Source organism: Pinus tabuliformis, chromosome 3_1 (assembly GCF_031772625.1).
Source record: "Pinus tabuliformis cultivar Carrire ecotype Pingquan chromosome 3_1, CPIR1, whole genome shotgun sequence".
NCBI lineage: Eukaryota > Viridiplantae > Streptophyta > Pinopsida > Pinales > Pinaceae > Pinus > Pinus tabuliformis.
The window spans coordinates 844,466,112-844,470,318 of record NC_142301.1 but is presented as its reverse complement, the minus strand read 5'-3'; the positions used below and the strand labels follow the sequence as shown (position 1 = coordinate 844,470,318).

At 36.1% G+C, this 4,207-nt stretch overlaps 1 pseudogene; it reads left to right on the top strand.

Annotated features, from left to right (window-relative positions):
• The first annotated feature begins 630 nt into the window (after positions 1-630).
• LOC149190170 (cullin-1 pseudogene) lies at positions 631-2,847 on the top strand (annotated as a pseudogene).
• The last annotated feature ends 1,360 nt before the right edge of the window (positions 2,848-4,207 follow it).

Here is a 4,207-nt window from a genome sequence, read left to right as displayed (position 1 = left end):
TATATTTTTAATTTTTAAAATCTTATTTCTAATTTTCTATTAGCAAAATAAATATTAATGTGACATAATATTTTCCTATAGAATAATTTAATTTTGATATTTGTCAAAAATTGAGAAATAATTTTAAAATAGAAAATAATGAATTACTTTATTAGCTATGGTAAAAACTCTAACACTAAAAATGATGATTACCATAATTGACTTGCACTAAACAACTAGCACTACCGTTGGTGGCTTATTTATGCCTCAACCTCCAACCATCTGATCCCTCAACCCATCTGATGCCTCAACCTCCAACCATCTGATCCCTCCGTTGGTGTACGGTAGTTTGAGATGGTTCATAATTTATTTATTTCACGAATTGTCGGCCCAGAAATTTGGGTGTCCCATATGGAGTGGCGATCTCCGTATAAATATATCAAAATGGTTCTTTTCTTCTTCCTCACCATGTGACACAATTTCTTTTGTTTTATGGGAAGCGACCAACACAAATAGGCGCAGTCGACACAATCCGGTTACATTACATGACATTCTGTGCGTTCCGCAAGACTTCTCTGTAACGTTGGCAGACGTCGCTTGACAGAAGGTGACGGCTAAGAAAGGCGGGCAGTTACCGCTTGGAAAAAGATGATGATGTCAACAGATACAGGTACTATAGAATTCAATGAAGGATGGGATATTATTCAGAATGGCATCCTAAAGTTGATAAATATTCTCAAAACAGATTTAAAAGGCGAGTTTCCTGTAACGGAGTACATTAACATTTATACAACTGTGTACAAAATGTGCACCCAAAGGCCTCCTTATCTGTACTCACAACAACTCTATGACAAGTACAGGATTTCATTGGAAGAATACGTTGCTGTCACAGTATTGCCAGCTTTAGGGGAAGTGCATGATCAGTTCCTGTTGAAAGAAGTTGAGAAATGTTGGGGAAATTATCACAAGGTGCTGGTTAGACTCATCTCAAATATGTTCTTTTATTTGGATCTTTACTTCGTGGGGCAAAACTCCCTGGTTTCGCTAGTAAAAGTTGGAGTGATGTGTTTCCGTGACGTGGTGTATCACGGTATCAAGATTAATGTGAAGAATGTGGTGATTGAGTTGATTAATCGAGAGCGCGAGGGAGAACAAATTGATCGCGCTTTGTTGAGAAACATTGTGAATTTTTTTGTGGAAATGGGAATGGACCGCTTGGATTTGTACCAAAAAGACTTTGAAGCTCCCATGTTGGAAGATACTGGAGCTTACTACTCTAGGAAGGGTTCATTATGGATATTAGAGGAGGATTCGTGTCCTGACTATATGATAAAGGCCGAAGAATGTTTGAGACGTGAGAAAGAAAGAGTTGCTCACTATTTGCATTCCAGCAGCGAGCAGAAGTTATTAGAGAAAGTAGAAAATGAAATCCTCTCCCGCTACTATATTCAACTTTTGGAAAATGAGTATTCGGGGTGTCATGTTTTGCTTACAAACGACAAGAAAGACGATCTTTCGAGAATGTACAGGCTGTTCTGTAGAATACCTCAAAGCTTGGAACCTTTTGCAAATATTTTTAAACAGCATGTAATCAGCGAAGGAATAAAATTATTTAAATGGGTGGAAGATGTTGTCAAGAATAATAATATAGATGACATTCCAGCACATGAGTTTGTGGAGAAGACTATTGAAGTGCATGATAAGTGTAGTGGTTACGTTGTGGATGCATTTCAAAGAAGCAGTATTTTTTATAAAGCCTTGAGGGAGGCATTTGAAGAAATATGTGATAAAAAAGTCGAAGAAAGCACATGTGCAGAGTTTCTGGCTACATTTTGTGACAACGTGCTTAAAAAGAGCGGTTTAAGTGATGATCATATTGAGGGTATTCTTGAAAAGGCGGCGAATCTCCTTCAGTATGTTAGTGATAGAGATTTGTTTGCTGAATTTTACAGGAAAAAACTAGCTTCCAGATTACTACACCATAAAAGCGCAAATGAGAGCCATGAACGAGCCATGTTGTCAAAGATAAAGCATCAATATGGTCTCCAGCTAACGTCAAAGATGCAGGGCATGGTTAATGATTTCACACTGGCAAGGGAGACTCAACTTGACTTCAACACATATCTTCATGATTATTCAAATGTGCATCCTGGAATAGAGTTGACTGTTACAGTATTAAATAATGGGTTCTGGCCAACCTACAAGTTATTCAACCTCAATCCACCAGCGGAAATTCTTAAATGCATTAGGGCGTATGAAGGCTTTTATTCTACAAAATATCAGCATCGTAAACTTACATGGATGTATTGTTTGGGAAATTGTAAAATTATAGGAAACTTTGATACTAAGCCAATAGAAATTGCAGTATCAACCAACCAGGCAGTCATGCTTTTATTGTTCAATGATTTTGAAAGATTGAGCTGTGAAGAAATCAGTTCACAATTAAATTTGCGAGAGGAGGATGTTATTAGACTGCTTCATTCATTTGTATGTGGAAAGTACAAGATTATTTTGAAGGAGCCGGTGACTCAAACAATAACAAAAACTGATAGTTTTGAATTCAATGCTAGCTTCACCTGCAAATCTGCGAGAATTAAGATTTCACTTCCACAAATGGATGAGAAGAAGAGAGTCAGCGAGGTTGTAGATGGCGATAGATGCCATGCCATCGATGCTGCAATAGTTCGGACAATGAAGGCTAGAAAAGTCTTGAGCAGTCAGGAATTATTCGTTGAATGCGTTGAGCAACTGCAAGCCACGTTCAAACCAAAAGTTAAATTAATGCAGAAGCAGATTGAAGATCTGATTTCAAGGGAGTTCATAGAACGGGACAAAGAAAATTCTAATATCATTCGATATATAGCATAAAACAAATTGCTCAATATACATGGTATCATTTTCGGGTATTGTTTTAACCCTACATTTTCAGTCATTCATTTGCAGGATACTAAACTTTTCAAATGACTTTGAACATATTGTTTTGTAGAATTTGATTTTATCTAAATTATTATTCCTGCCATTGTAGAATTAGATTTTATGTAGCCGTGATATAACGAGTTTGGTATGTGCATTGACTATTATTTTCTAGATTATTTTATATCTTATTTTTTATGGTGTTATTGGTTGCCTAGGCTCTCAAGAAGCATTGACTATTATTTTCTAGATTATTTTATATCTTATTTTTTATGGTGTTATTGGTTGCCTAGGCTCTCATGTTCTTGAGTCATCATTATAAGCTTATATTTGGCTGGAAACAGAAGTTAAACAATGGATTGTCCCGTCTCTTTTGCTAAAAATTGAACCAATTTTATTAGAATCAAATCGTTTTACTTTACCTTGATATGTGGAATTGGTTGAAAGGCCATAGTTTTTAATTATTTACTGCTAGACATGTCTCTTGTGCCAAAATTTGAACCAATTTTATTTTATTTGAACAAATCGTTTTACTTTACCTCGATATGTGGACTTGGTTGAAAAGCTATGGTTTTTAATTATTTACTGCACGACATATAAATTAGATTTTATGTAAATTAGATTGTTTTGTAGAATTAGATTTTATGTAAATTATTATTCACGCCGTTGCACAAGCCACATGACTTTGCTTGCTAGCTACATTTTCAGCACTCCCTTTTATCTGGTTTTGTAGATGCTCTTTATGAATTAGAATGTTTCTTGGCTTTTCACTGTGGAATCCTATTTGAAGACTTTTTTCTTCCAACCATGTTCTTATGATCTGAATTTATCACCTCACTCATAAGTGCCATGTACCTTGTGTATCTTTGTGGCTTCTTACTTTGACTAAGTGCGTTGAAACCGAACTGAAGGTTGGATAGTGACTTCCTGCACTAGTAGACGCTACTTTCCCCTTGACTAGAGGACCCAGAATGAAGCTGCTTGGAAAGACACATGAAAAAGTAGCTAGATCTTGCTCTATCATATTGTCTGAATTTCATTCTTTTTGGAAATTCATTCATTCCAAGCTTCATTCTTTCACTGGCTACGTCAGAAGCTTTTTGAGATCGACCGAACCACTCCGTGTCTGGTGCCTTTTGAAAATGATGGGGTTCTTCCAATGAAGCCGCCAATTTATGTTATCTCAGATCAGGCCTTTATATATGATTTTATTTCTTATGCCTCGAACCTCAAATAAATAAGGGTTTTCTATAGAACAAACAGCATCTGTGATCAGGTTTTTTATATCAACTGGAACCACTTCACTTCTTGGGTA